Genomic DNA, 15,405 nt, shown 5'->3' with positions numbered 1-15,405 from the left:
TGACTCAATACAACATAACATAATTTTCTTAATTGATCCTATAAATTCAAGAAACTATTGTAGTAGCAAGCATGAAGCACAATCTATGGCTGCAGCCGTCTGATCTAAAACAACACTCTACTTCTCCAATTCACTCCTCATGTATTTATGGTGCGCATATATAAGTACAAATTAATGTGGTTGAATTAATGTTAATTCCAAAATACTTGTACTTTGGGACACAAAACATTTAGTAGTTTCAACTTTATTTCACATTTAAATCATGAATTTGCGCTAAAATTTGTTACTACTAACTAGCTAAAGATAAAGTTGAAGTAGGCATTATTAATCTGGAGCATTAATACTTTTATATGCTATTATTGTCATAATACATATTTTGGGCCCCTAAGCTTCATAGATTGAGACCTCTTCCAGCTACAAGATCTCGACGCTACGTACAACTATAAAATTTAATGTTTGTTTTTTCAAGTAGAGTTAGCTATATTGATGTTGACAGCCTAGTGACGAATTGTAGTTAAATAGTCCACATGCATATAGAGATGATATGACAAATTTTGAAGGGTGAAAAATAAATATGGATTTGAGATTATTAATGTTGAGTGCAAGTATAGTTATGTTAGGGGTAGAGTGTGAGGGTGCAGGAAGATTGTCCCTTGATTTCTATAAAGAATCATGCCCACAAGTTGAGAATATTGTCGAGCAGGAGTGCATACTGCCTCGATCTTCGATCCCACCACCTCCGCCGCTCTCTTGCGCCTTCTCTTTCACGACTGTCAAGTCCAGGTCTCTCTAGATCTCTTTCCCGGACATGCATCGAGTATACGAGGGTTGTTCTGTTAGGACTTTTTTTTGCCTTTTTTTTATAAAGTAAAAGCACCAAGTTGATTTATCAAAAAACAAAAAAAACATGTTTTTTTTTTGCTTTTTTATGTTTGCTTGTTTATGATACTTCTCTAATTGTTTCGAACATATTTTCTTGATTTTTTTAATAAAAAATGGCATGATATGACAGGGTTGTGATGCCTCAATCCTTCTCGATGCACGTAACGAGCCGTCTGAGGTAGCCTCGTCAAAAAGTTTTGGATTAGAAAGAGAAACATCGTCGACCTTATTAAAGCATCGTTGGAACAAGTATGCCCGGACAGGTTTCATGTGCTGACGTCCTAGTCTTGGCCGCGCGAGACGCGGTCTCGCTATCTGGAGGACCGAGAATCGATGTCCCTTTGGGTCGCAGGGATTCTCGTGGCCCTCCAAACGTTAGGTTGGCTGATTCTTCGTTGCCACCTAACGATATTGGGCTCGAGGGCACCCTCAAGCTCTTCTCCAAAAAGGCATGACCGTTGAAGAGACGGTTGCCATTTTAGGTAAGCAATAATAATGAGTATGAATTAAAGTTGCCAATATAACAGTATCTTCGTGCAAATGTAGTCTACCTACTGGATCTTAATTGTCCTAAATCTTTTCTTAATTTTTGAAATAAAATTATAAGTACTATAATCTTTATGAAGATAATACTAATTAAGTAATAAATAAGGTTAAAATATAAAATAGACTAATTGCATGTAAAATATATTTTCCAATGAATATGAAGTAATTTCTTACGAGGATAAAGCCATAGATATGGACTATATGTTGATGGAACATAGAGAGAGTACACGAAAGGACATTTATGCCACATAGATTAGTGTATCGAGATTTTTTTTATTTAAAATGTAGTCATGAAAAACACATTTTCTAATGTAGGTACTAAAATATAAAGGCAATTCTGACATTTCACTATGACTACAGGGGCTCATACCCTTGGAATCACACATTGTTTCAGCCTTAGGAGCCGTTTATACAAGCCCGGCAGTGCAATAAATGCGGTTTGTAAACACATTGAAGTTGAAGTGCCCACCTTATGAGGGCAACACAACTTCGAAAATCAAGTTCGTTGTAAATGATCTGACCCCCATACAGTTTGACAACGAGTACTTATGAACACAATGCGGGGCCGAGGTGTGCTAAAGATAGATGCTGCATTGCCTTTGGATTCAAGAACTAGGCCATTTGTTGAGAAGTTTGCTAGTGATCACAATGCATTTTATAGAGCTTTTTCATCGGCTTTTGTTAAGCTCTCTTCTTCTAATGTTCTAATAGGAAATCAAGGTGTGATTAGAAGGATTGTAATCGAGTTGATTGATTTTGAGAAGAAATTTTCAATAGATTAATAGGTTCTTATGTTCTAATAGGAAATCAAGGTACGATTAGCTGGAGTTGTAATCGATTTGATTGAAGTTGATCGAGAAGGGATTTTCAATAGGTTAATATGTTATCACCTAGTTATATTGGAAAATTATCACTTGTCAATTTTACACACTTTTTCCTATTACTTTATCTAAAAACCAATTGATATTATGATACCTCCTGGATTTCTAACTTGGTAAGTGGATCATCAGTTTTAAGCGAAATTTAATTGATCCAACAATATATTTTAGCTGAAATTGAAAAATGATTGATGCAATAGTATATTTGAAATTTAAATTTAAGCCAAATTCAATAAAGAGTTGATCTAATCCAATTAGGAAAGTTTAATATATCTCTCCAAGATTCAACATGGGGAGGATGTTAACTAGGGGTGGCAAATCGTGCGTGTTGTGTCGTTATTGTGTCGACACGATAACGACACGACACGACACGATAACAACAAACACGAACACGACCTGTTAAGAAAACTCCAAACACGAACACAAACACGACACGCTACCCTCAGACACGAACACGACACAGACTCATTAACGACACGAACCACTTCGGGTCAACACGACACGATAACAACACATATATGACGCGACACGATAACAACACTATAATAATAATATTATAATATATTAATATTATTTCTAATATTAAATTTTAATTTTTAATTTTAAAATTTTAAAATTTTAAAATAAAAAATAATATTATAATATATAAATATTATTTCTTAACGTGTAACACGAATACGACACGAAGTTTTCGTGTCGTTATCGTGTCGATGCGATAAGGACACGAACCCAATAAGCCTTGCCACATACCCATTAATTTTGTGCGGGTTCGTGTCGCGACAAAAATTGTCGGCTCTAATGTTAACAAACGAAACATATATAAATACCAATAATAGCTAATTTTATTGATAAGAGAGAACTGAATTGGATCTGATTTTATTATGGAACTTTGTGAATTTTTAATGTATAGTATAAATATATTAATATTACTATATATAGGTGGATACCACTGTGGTATCACTGGTATGGCAATTTACAGCTCAATATTTATTATATGAATGCATTTATTGGGCTGGTTGCAAAATAACTTGGAGACCCAAACGTTAGTATGTATGGTAAATCATTTTATTGTGCTTGATTTAATAAGAGTTATCAGTGACGCGATTACAGTATAGTGCATTTGGATTGGCCCTATCTTAATGATGCAAGATGGAATTTAATCCAATTAAGTAGAATATTATATTGTTTAATCTTGTAAGTTAGTTTTAAAAATAATATTTCAGGCTGTGATTTCAATTGGGTCAAATTTAGTTGAAGGTGACTGATGGGGTACGAACTAAACCCTAATGGCAAGCCCAATAACTAAACCCTAATGGCAAGCCCAATAACAGTGACGGCCCATCAGCCCAGAGCCCAAGAAAGAGTATCTGTTCGGCACCAAAGAGTTCGGCACGACCAAAGAGTTCGGACTCAGCCTACAGCTCGGTAAAAGCCGACCAGTCAAGCTCTCCTCTCAGATCGGCAAGAGTTGATCGGTAAAGTCCAGCAGTTCGGTCTCAGCATTCGACCGAACTAGGAGTTAGTGGACTCATGAAAGGCCTCCACGACCTCTACTATACCCACGATCTATTTAGTGGTATGAAGCAGTTATTGAGCAGTTATTGCTCACCCACGATCTTGTTAGTGGGGCTGCAAACCACGATCCTAGTTCGATGTATAAATAGAACTTAGATCAGATAGAAAAGGGTTAAGCTCTCTAGAGATAAAATCATATAGCAAGTCTGTGTTGTAAGCTGTAATCCCAGATCAAGCAATACAATCTTGCCCTCCCTTCTTCCCGTGGACGTAGATTTACCTCAGTAAATCGAACCACGTAAATTCACCGTGTCGTAATTTATTTTTACGAGCATTCATCATCATCAATAATTCGCGGAATCATCACTGGCGCCGTCTGTGGGAAACAGAGAACAAAATTTGTGATAAAGCGAATTTTTGATCCATTTTTTCCACCCAAAAAATGCATACCAGATCGCAGAATACCCGTATTCCAGCCCGTGAGAACCAGGAGGAAGCCAATCCATCCCATAGGTCGGGGAAAACAGCCTAGGGATAAATCCACCACCAGTTCTCATGGCGAAGGAACAAGCCGCTCCAAAAATCGTCCCACTGAGTCTTCCCAGCAGCCCGATTTGAATGAGGCTGTCAAGCAGTTTTTGGCTGAAAAGCAGGAGGAATTCTTAACCTTCCTGCGAAAAAGCCAAAAGCAGCCGGAGACGAAAACGACGGATTCTCCTTCTCCCTCCGCACAAGAAAGTCACTACCGCAGTAGTGTCGCATCTCCCAGGAGAAAGAATCCTCAACCCCGACATATTCCAGCTCCTCCTCGGTACCGGAATCACAGGAGAACTCAATCTCCTCCATACCGACGAGATATCGGATTCGCCGTGTACGGAGCACTGAAGACTCCGTTCTCGGACGACATCACCCGAACTCCCCTACCACAGAACTACCGAACTCCGTCGATGACTTACGACGGGCTCGTGGACCCTCACGATTTCTTGGGGCGCTATCAATATAACATGGCGAACCAGGGTCTCAACGAGGTCCACATGTGCAAGCTGTTTCCCGAGCTGCTCATCGGGAACGCGAGAAGGTGGTTCGATAGCCTCCCCCAGGGCAGCATCAGATCTTACCGAGATCTAATGGATGCCTTCCACAGGAGGTTCTTTCAGAAAGCGGAAGCCCGAATCACTTCGGCTCAGCTGCTTTCCATTCGTCAAGGTCGCGACGAAAAAATTAGCGACTTTATGACAAGATTCCACAAGGAATGCCTGCAAGTAGACGATCTCAACGATCTGCTTGTCATCTCGGCATTCCAAAATGGAATCCTGCCCGGAGCTCTCTACAGGAAGCTCGTTGAGTGCGGTCCGCAGACAGCTCAGGAAATGTGGGACATTGCGGACCAGTACTCCCGGGCCGATGAGGCAGACCGTCGTAAACGGTCGTTAGACAGCTCATCGTCCCGAGGAGACAGAAGGAAGCCCGATCATAGCGATCAGGGGCATCCTCGCCGGACTCCATTTGAAAGAATTCAAAGGGCTCCGGTGCAAGACAGATTGGGACCTCGTCTCAATCCCGAGAAGCCGCCCGCTCAGTTCGTACCGCTGAACAAGCCGAGAGCGGAAATTTTCGAACTGCACTCTGACCTATTCGAAAAGCCAAAGCGGATGACGAAATCAGCCGCGCGCCGACCACAGGATAACTACTGCTCCTACCATCAAGACCACGGTCACGATACTGAGGAGTGCAGAAACTTGGCTGCAGGTATCGATGTTCTTGTGAAGGCAGGGACATTGAAAAAATACCGAAGTAAGCAGCCAAAGAAGAATAAAAAGCAGAGTGGTGCGAACTGCGCCCCTCAGGATCCGAAAAGGCAGCCGGATCCCGAAGACGATGACGAGCCGCAATATGATGGAGTAATCCAGACTATTGACGCGCTCCCTGCCGGGAAGACCAAGTCGTCCCTAAAGTCAGAACGCAGAGGCTCCAATCGAGAGGAGCCAACGCATAAAAGGCTGAAGCAGGACGAAGTGATTACGTTCTCGGCTGCTGATCCCGTCCCGGCCATCTCTCCTCACCAAGACGCCATTGTCATCCAAGCCGGAGTGGCAAACAAACTGATCCACAGGGTGTTTGTGGATACAGGAGCGTCGGTTAGCATTCTTTTTAAAGAGTGCTTCGACAAACTAGAAGTGGACCCAGCTCGGCTCAGTCCGGCTCCGCTTCCCCTGAAGAGCTTCACTCAGGAGGACACCCGCCCTGAAGGTATTATCAGCCTTCCGATCACGGTGGGGAAAGCGCCTACTAGCTCCAGTACGATGATTGAGTTTTTCGTGGTGAAAGCTCGGTCCCCGTACAACGTCATCCTGGGAAGAGACTGACTCAACACAGTTCGGGCCGTTTGCTCCACCTATCACCTCACCATCAAGATCCCTACTAAAGGAGGGATAGCGGTCATCCGAGGTGACCAAAAGAGAGCAAAGGAATGTCTGCAAATTGCGCTTAGAAGTGCCGAGCAGTCAGATCGGCACCACCAAGCATAGCAATCACAGCAGCCGGAGTCAGAGGCGATGACCGAAGTCATACCGGAGCCGAACTCGATGACAGTTCAGCTGTACGAAGACGATCCATCCAGAACGGTTAAGATCGGCTTCGCGGGAACGCCCCTACTTCGGGAAAAAACCATCCAGCTCCTCAAGGAGTATAAAGACGTCTTTGCATGGTCTCCGTTGGACATGACCGGAGTGCCCCCCGAGGTAATCACTCATCGGTTAAATATTGATCCTTCAGTCCGGCCGATAAAACAGAAGCAAAGACTCTTTGCGGCAGAACGAAGTCAAGTCATCCATGACGAAGTCCGTCAATTATTGAAGGCGGATGTGTTATTCGAAGTGAAGTATCCTTCGTGGGTGGCCAATCCTGTCATGATCAAGAAAAAGGAAGGAGGATGGCGGATGTGCATAGATTTCACCGATCTAAATAAGCACTGTCCCAAAGATTGCTATCCCCTTCCGAACATAGATAAAAAAGTAGAAGCTTTGATAGGCTTTGAAATTTTTTGTTTTCTTGATCTGTACAAAGGATACCATCAAGTTTTAATGGATGAGATTGACGCTTCAAAAACGGCCTTCATTACTGATTTCGGCATTTTCGCTTATAAAAAGATGCCATTCGGTTTAAAGAATGCCGGAGCCACTTATCAAAGGATGGTAGACAAGCTTTTTCGGCACCTGATTGGAAAGGAGGTCGAAGTGTATGTTGACGATATAGTCGTCAAAAGCAAAAGCACTTCGGAGTACGAGCACAACCTCAAGTCCACTCTCGACGTGCTCAAGAAAGCCAACCTCAAACTTAATCCCCAAAAGTGTACCTTTTTGGTAGATTCGGGAAAGTTTCTGGGTTGTTGGGTTTCAAAGGACGGACTCAAGGCAAACCCCTCAAAAGTTCAAGTCGTTCAGAACATGGCAATGCCGAAGTCCATACATGACGTGCAAAGGCTAACCGGATGTCTAGCCGCACTGAATCGATTCCTTTCCCAAGCAGCCGAAAAGCAACTGCCGTTCTTCAAGGTGTTGAAAAAGGCACCAAAGTTCGAGTGGGGAGCCGAGCAGAAAAAGGCCTTTGACGAACTCAAAAGTTATCTAGCCGAGCTTCCTATTCTCTCTGCTCCAACCGAAGCCGAAGTAATATTCTTATACTTAGCGGCATCGGATCAAACCATCAGCGCGGTGCTTGTACGAGAAGAAGGCCTAAAGCAGCTTCCCATCTACTTTACAAGCCGAGCATTAAGAGGTCCAGAAACAAGGTATCAACCTCTGGAAAAAATTGCTCTGGCATTAGTAAATGCAGCAAGGAGACTGCGGCCATACTTCTATGCTCACAAGGTATGCGTCTTAACTGATCTGCCACTTCGGCAAGTGTTGACCAAACCAGAAGCATCAGGCAGAATCGCCAAGTGGGCTATAGAGTTGGGAGAGCACACAATTGAATATCTACCTCGGAAAGCCATCAAGGGACAAGCCTTGGCAGATTTTCTTGCAGAAGCAAAGTTCGATCAAGCAATTCCTGTTATTGCCGAACAGAAGAATTCTGCCAATGCCGAACTAGCACAGCCCTTGGAATCCGAAGTAGAGCCGCCGGACTGCTGGAGCGGATTCGTAGATGGAGCTTCAAACAAGATGGGAAGTGGAGCTGGTATTTTACTTGTCGCTCCCGACGGACACGAGGTAACCTACTCACTTCGGTTCCTATTCCCCACTACTAATAATGAAGCCGAGTACGAAGCCCTCCTGGCCGGACTCCAGTTAGCGCAAAGTCTGCTCGTCAAATCTCTCAAAGTCCATTGTGATTCACAAGTCATAGTAAATCACATGTTGGGTACAAGTGAAGCTCGTGACGAGAGAATGAAGAAGTATTTGGACAAAGCGCAAAGCATCAGCCGAAGTTTCTCCTATTTTCGGATAATCCGCATTCCCAGAGCGGAAAATAGCCGAGCAGATACCTTAAGTAAGTTGGCCTCAGATCCGAACTCAAAGGCGGAAGAATTAATGCATCGAAGCATTGATGAAGCCGAGGTACATTCAGTATCCAGCTCGCCGAACTGGATGACGCCGATCTTGCAGTATCTGGATCAAGGACAATTGCCCGAGGATAAGAGAGAAGCTCGGAAGATCACATGCCGAGCACTTCGGTACGAACTTCATGAAGGAGTCCTCTTTAGAAAGTCTTATCTCCAGCCGTTATTGCGGTGCGTAGGACCAGAAGAGACGGACTACATCCTCAGAGAAGTTCATGAAGGATCGTGCGGTAGCCACATCGGAGCCAGAGCTTTAGCAAAAAAAGTTCTGAGATGGGGATATTATTGGCCAACCATGGTACAAGAGGCAGTGCAGCTCGTCAAGAAGTGTACGAAGTGCCAAATTCATGCAAATGTCCCAAGGATGCCGCAGACCGATCTATACACTATGCAAAGCCCTTGGCCTTTCATGCAATGGGGCATAGACATAGTGGGACCACTTCCTCAAGCTCCTCGGCAAATGAAATTCCTTATCGTTGCCGTGGACTACTTCACGAAGTGGGTGGAGGCTGAACCATTAGCTACGATAACGAGCTCAAAGGCATTGGACTTCGTCTGGAAGAACATAGTGTGCCGATTTGGCATACCCCACATCCTCATCTCGGATAATGGGACTCAGTTCACCGACAAGACGTTCAAGAATTGGTGCCAAGAGCTGAACATTCAACAGCGGTTCACTTCGGTCTCCCATCCCCAAGCAAACGGACAAACGGAAGTAACGAACCGGATTCTGGTGAAAGGGTTAAAAGCTCGGTTAGAACAAGCCAAAGGACAATGGGTAGAAAATCTCCCTCAAGTCCTATGGTCCTATCGAACTACACCCAAAACCTCCAACGGTGAAACTCCGTATAGTCTGGTGTACGGCACTGAAGCCGTAATTCCGGTGGAGATCGGCGTACCCAGTCCCCGAACTCTAAATTTCTCCTCAGAAATGAATGACGACGGACTGAGAGCAGAACTAGATCTCGCCGAAGAAAGAAGAGAATTGGCGTGCATAAAAGCAGCCAAGTATAAAGAGCAAGTAGCCCGGTATTATAACCAAAGGGTGAAAAAGCTTCAATTTCAAGTGGGAGATCTCGTCTTGAGAAACAACGAAGTAAGCCGAGCAGAAAAGCTGGGCAAACTCGAGCCCACATGGGAGGGTCCGTATCGGGTGTCAGAAGTCCTCGGCAAAGGGTCTTATAAATTGACTCACATGTCAGGAGAACAAGTACCCCGAACATGGCACGTCTCCAACCTCAAGAAGTTCCACTTGTAAGAGACAAAGTCCGGTCAGTCTGTCTTGTGTCTAGTTCGGTCATAGGGGTACATGTTTTTATTTGTTTGTTTTTACTTGTACCTTTTACTTGTCGTTTTATAAAAAGTTTAAAGTTTTTTCTTTCGTCTTTTTCATTTTTTCTCTATGTGTTTTGTCTCTATGTGCTTGTCGTCTCTTACAAATGGTACCAAGGTATATCGTTCTTTAAAGACTGATCCCCTTTTTAGATCGATTATTAAAGACTATTGTGAGTCCAAGCTTCTAAGGAGGATATAAGACCACAATTCAGCTTAACAAGCAGTCCGTCTGAAACGAACTGCAATAAGCCAACGATTGTGAGTCCAAGCTTCCAAGGAGGATACAAGACCGCAATTCAGCTTAACAAGCACTTCGTCTGAAACGAACTGCAATAAGGGAAAGTCCGATCCACGCGATAAACCTCGCCGAATTAGGACGACCAAGTTCGGTCAAAGAAGTTTACCTCATAAGACCGGGGACGACCATGTCCAGTCAAAGAGGTTTACTGCATAAGACCACTTCGGTTAACTGGGAAAGTCCGATCCACGCGATAAAACTCGCCGAATTAGGACAAGGGAAAGTTCGATCCCGGCGACAAAAATCGCCAAATTAGAACACAAACCAAGTCCGGTCAAAGATGTTTATTTCATCAGACCAAAGACGAGTCCGGTCAAAGATGTTTATTTCATCAGACCCAAGACGAGTCCGGTCAAAGATGTTTATTTCATCAGACCAAAGACGAGTCCGGTCAAAGATGTTTATTTCATCAGATCAAAGACGAGTCCGGTCAAAGATGTTTATTTCATCAGACCAAAGACGAGTCCGGTCAAAGATGTTTATTTCATCAGACCAAAGACGAGTCCGGTCAAAGAAGTTTACTTCATAAGACCAAGGACCAAGTCCGGTCAAAGAAGTCTACTTCATAAGACCGAGGACAAGTACGATGAAATTTTTTCGCTAAGCTGTAAATACAGTGTTAGAAGCGAAAACAAAATTTCATTTTTCAAATCTTGTTCGGCATACAACTCCGCTACCCTACAAAATGGCGTTACGCTATTACAAAGGACTATTCTACTGTCCAGGGTTGCTGAAGTTAAGCCACCTATCTGCAAAACCCTCTGGAAGCCGAGTTCGGTTGTTCCGAGCAGATGAAGAATAAGCAGGTCGACGAGATGCTATCCTCGACCCAACGCCTCTTCCCCGAGCCCGAGAAGTCCTAACACCTCGGCGATGAAGAGTCTCTGCAATAAGCATCTGCTGATCGTGCTCGCTCATAGTCACAACTCCTCGGCGAATTTCAGTCCGTCCCTGTCTTGACGATTCCGGTTGCTCCTGAGCCCGTTCTCGTCTTGACGTTTCCGGCTGTGCCGGAGTTCGTTGTTGACTGGGAGTAGGATTTTGAACAAGGGAACCAGAGGTTTGATCTGGAGTGCGAGCATCTGTTGCCACGATATGCCGAAGGAATCTTTCTATGGAGGGGCGCCGAGAAAGAACAATGTCGTACCGAGAAGCCCAGCGCCGTAATGATTTCACAACTTGCTGGCAAGCCGAGCTCTCCAGCGCATTGTTCCTCCGGAGTACATGATATTCCTCCCACAGTTCGTCAACTCGACTCTGAACATCTGATATGGTCAAGCCCCCGCGCACACGGATGTAATCCTCGTACGCAGTCCTCTCAGCAATGGTCGTATTCAGCTCGGCCTCCAGATCCTTCTTATCGGACTCTAAGTCCTTATTATCGGCCTCCAGCTTCACTAAACGAGCCAGAAGCTCGTCATTCTTCGTCTGATCGGCTATAGCTCTTTTCTCAGCTTCGTCTAAAGCCGAAGAGTACAGCCGTTTCCAGTGAAGTATCTCCATCTCCTTGAGTACAAAGCAGCTATATTAGTTCGGCAGATGTACCGAGCAGATAGTAAAATACTACAGGAATAAAGGCGAGTACGAAAAGCTATACGAAGACAAGTGTAGAGAATTTTTCATTCACAAGGAAAATTTTTTACACTAGGAGGGCTTCAAGGCCATTTTACAAGGAAGAAACTAGACTTCTCCGGCTCCGTGGTCTGGTTCAGCTTCTTTCTCCTGAACTACCTCAGCCCCGGCCTCGTCTCCTGCCGGCCTCGCCTCCGCCTCCTGATCGGCCTCCTTCTCCGGATGCCCGGCCCGCTCGACTTCGGCCTCCAGCTCCGGCGGCTCGGCCTCACCCTCTCCGTTGTAAGTCGAAGCGGGTGAAACGGGTCCCACGGAGGCAAAGATAGCCTCCAGGTTCTCGTCCCGATCAGCTCGGCAACTCCGGATTCGGTCTGCAGAAAGCAGGACCGAAGATGAAGCGAGCTCCTCAAGGAGCGGCAGATTCTGAAGCCGAGCTGCTATCTCTCGGCTGTACAGAGGCAGCACGACGTCGGCCCCCTGCTCGCCTTTATCGGCAATTAGCCTTACCAGGCTACCGACAAAGGCCGAGAACTGGCTGCTCAAAAAGAGTTTCTCCGTGTAAACACGGAGAGCCTCCCCTTGGGCAACCACGGCAGCAGCATCGCTCCGCTTCGTCTGCTCTCGCTGGATGACGAGCTGGTTTTTGGCAAACTGAGCTTCATCCTGGGCCGAAATCCTAGCAGCTCTGGCCTTCTCAAAGTTAGCCTCAGCCTGTTCGGCCCGATGACAAGCAGCCGCCAACTTCCTCTGCATCTCGGCATAGTCATTGGACGCTTTGGAGAGTTCGACGGCGACGAGCTTGGAGAGCATATCGTTCCTCTGAAAATGAATAAAGAAAAAAGTCAACAAAGGGGCCACAAAAAATACAGGAAAAAAGCAAGGCCAGAAAATCAAGAAGAGAATTCACCTCGGCGAAGTCCGTGGGCCATAAAAACGGCTCACAGATATGTTCTGAAGGAGGCGCCAAGACCACGTCTTTCTCTGGCGCTCTCGGGGGTTTCTGGGTCTTCCCCTTCCTACTTGCCGAAGTCGACTCCGGCTTCTTTGGACCCGAAGAGGTCTTTTGCCTCTTCGGATTCTTCTCGGCATCAGGCGCCGAGCTGGTAGCCTTCTCCCTCTCCGGCTCCTTGGACTCCGAAGATTTGCGGCTAGCCTTACTCAGCATGTACACTGCCAAAAAGCAAGAAAGCAAAGTCAGATTTTCTTCGTTAAAGCAGTAGAGCACAAAGGTAAAGAGAAATCCTCACCCTCGGCCTCTTCGTCCGAAGACGAGATGTCGAACACGACGTCGCCCTTGACGAGCTCAGACTCCGTGTATTGTTTCCTAACTATGGGAATCTTGTTGAGCTCGCCATCGAGCTCGTCCAACGGTTCAGGCCGAGGGTGACGGATAACGGACTCCGGCCCTCTCCAGGGAAAACTAGGAGCCGCGGTCCTATCATAGTAGAAGAAGCGATTTTGCCACTTCGGCCACTTCGTTTTACAAAAGGCTCTAAAGGGCTGTAAAGGGATCAAGTAAAACCAAGACCCCTTCCTCTTAAATTGAAAGAATTTAAGGATCGCCTTCAAAGACAAATCCCTTCCTAACCTACGGAGTTCGGCAGCGAAGGCCGACAAGTGCCTCCAAGAGTTCGGAGTCACTTGGCCTAAAGGAAGCTGAAAAAAATCTAGTAAATCTATAAAGGCAGAAGGGAGGGGGAAACGAAGCCCGCATTCTAAGCAGGCCTCGTACACGGTGGCGTACCCCTCCGGCGGGGAGTCAGCCCTATGATCACCGTCAGGTACCACCGCCTTCCCCCCAGGAAAAAAGTATTTTTCGGGTAGGGATATCACAGTATCCTTACTCAAAATACTATGGAAATACTCTACAGTCTTCTCCCCGGACTCTTTCCGGCCAGAAGACCCCTTATCCCCTTTCCTACCGCTACCCGACTCCGAAGAAGAAGAAGACATTTTTCTTACTTTTTGAAGATGAAGAAAGTCGGAAGAAGCTCTTGAAAGCGGAAGAAAATTTCTCGAAAAAGAGAGAGTATAGAAGACGCAACAGCAAAAGTGCTTCAATGATGAAGAAAGGAGCATATTTAGCAGATTCGGGAAAGATTTCGAGATCGTTGCGCCGTTTCGAATCCCACCTTTTCAGGATTCAACGGCCGGATTTTACTGTCGCATTTAATGCAGGCACGCGCAAGGCACGTCCCCTGACGTCAGCCTCCCCCTTACCATTATCCAGAATGCCGAAGTGACTCACCTCGCCGAAGTGATTCACTCCGCTTTTCGGGGGGGGTAGTGATGGGGTACGAACTAAACCCTAATGGCAAGCCCAATAACTAAACCCTAATGGCAAGCCCAATAACAGTGACGGCCCATCAGCCCAGAGCCCAAGAAAGAGTATCTGTTCGGCACCAAAGAGTTCGGCACGACCAAAGAGTTCGGACTCAGCCTACAGCTCGGTAAAAGCCGACCAGTCAAGCTCTCCTCTCAGATCGGCAAGAGTTGATCGGTAAAGTCCAGCAGTTCGGTCTCAGCATTCGACCGAACTAGGAGTTAGTGGACTCATGAAAGGCCTCCACGACCTCTACTATACCCACGATCTATTTAGTGGTATGAAGCAGTTATTGAGCAGTTATTGCTCACCCACGATCTTGTTAGTGGGGCTGCAAACCACGATCCTAGTTCGATGTATAAATAGAACTTAGATCAGATAGAAAAGGGTTAAGCTCTCTAGAGATAAAATCATATAGCAAGTCTGTGTTGTAAGCTGTAATCCCAGATCAAGCAATACAATCTTGCCCTCCCTTCTTCCCGTGGACGTAGATTTACCTCAGTAAATCGAACCACGTAAATTCACCGTGTCGTAATTTATTTTTACGAGCATTCATCATCATCAATAATTCGCGGAATCATCAGTGACAGACTGAGGCTTGAATTAGGATATTATATTCCATGTTCATTAATTCAACTTCGTTTCATTTATGGAATTGAGTTAATTAAAGTTATCAGACAATATCTCGAGTCGAAGATCGAGTCGTGAACCAAAAGCACTATAAATAATTCGACATCTGAATAATTTGTTAGTCTTAAATTTCCAGCATCTGGTATTTATCTGAAAATTAGTCTAGCTATATCATGGTGATAAAAATATTGGGATAAATGTTAGAGATGATGGTGAAGTGAAGAATGGTGTTGAAAGATATGAAGGCACGTTGCCTGGTGAGCTGGCACATGTTGAAGCGGGACCACCGAGTGCACGAGATAATAATGTTATCAACCACACTGGAATGAAGCTTGAAGAATATGCCGTTAACTGTATGGAGCTGGACCACAAGAGGACATGGAAGGATGTGTTGATAGCTGGTCCAGTGAAGAAGGATTAATGAAGTTTCTGTTGTGATTAGCATAAGATTAGAGAAATATTCTAGATTGTTCTTAGTTGCAGTATAAGTATGTAGAGCCTATTTTCTGAGATCTGAATCAATGAAACAATATCATGCTATTTGAGTATTCAATACAAATCGTCTTTCTCCTTCATTGTGGTTGTTGTTTTCTTTTATGGTATTAGAGCAGGATCTTTTTGATCCTGGCTCTAGGGACCTACTTTGTTTTCTATCTTACTTTGAACATGGCGGATTCAAACGCCAACTCAATCCCTCTCTCTTCTTTACCTATTTTCTCACAACTTCCACCAATATCAGTGAAGCTTACGGATGTAAACTTCCTTATGTGGCAACAACAGGTTGAGGTATTTGTTTGGGGCTATGGATTGGAGGGCTTTCTCACTGGAGAAGCTGTTCCACTGCCTCAGATGTTGCAGGATCCAG

At 44.9% G+C, this 15,405-nt stretch overlaps 1 pseudogene; it reads left to right on the top strand.

Moving 5' to 3' along the window:
* The first annotated feature begins 557 nt into the window (after positions 1-557).
* On the top strand, positions 558-14,961 carry LOC121797026 (annotated as a pseudogene).
* The last annotated feature ends 444 nt before the right edge of the window (positions 14,962-15,405 follow it).

This window comes from Salvia splendens, chromosome 3, assembly GCF_004379255.2.
Source record: "Salvia splendens isolate huo1 chromosome 3, SspV2, whole genome shotgun sequence".
Lineage (NCBI taxonomy): Eukaryota > Viridiplantae > Streptophyta > Magnoliopsida > Lamiales > Lamiaceae > Salvia > Salvia splendens.
Note: the sequence above shows the minus strand (reverse complement) of the source record. Positions and strands in the feature narration are given on the sequence as shown.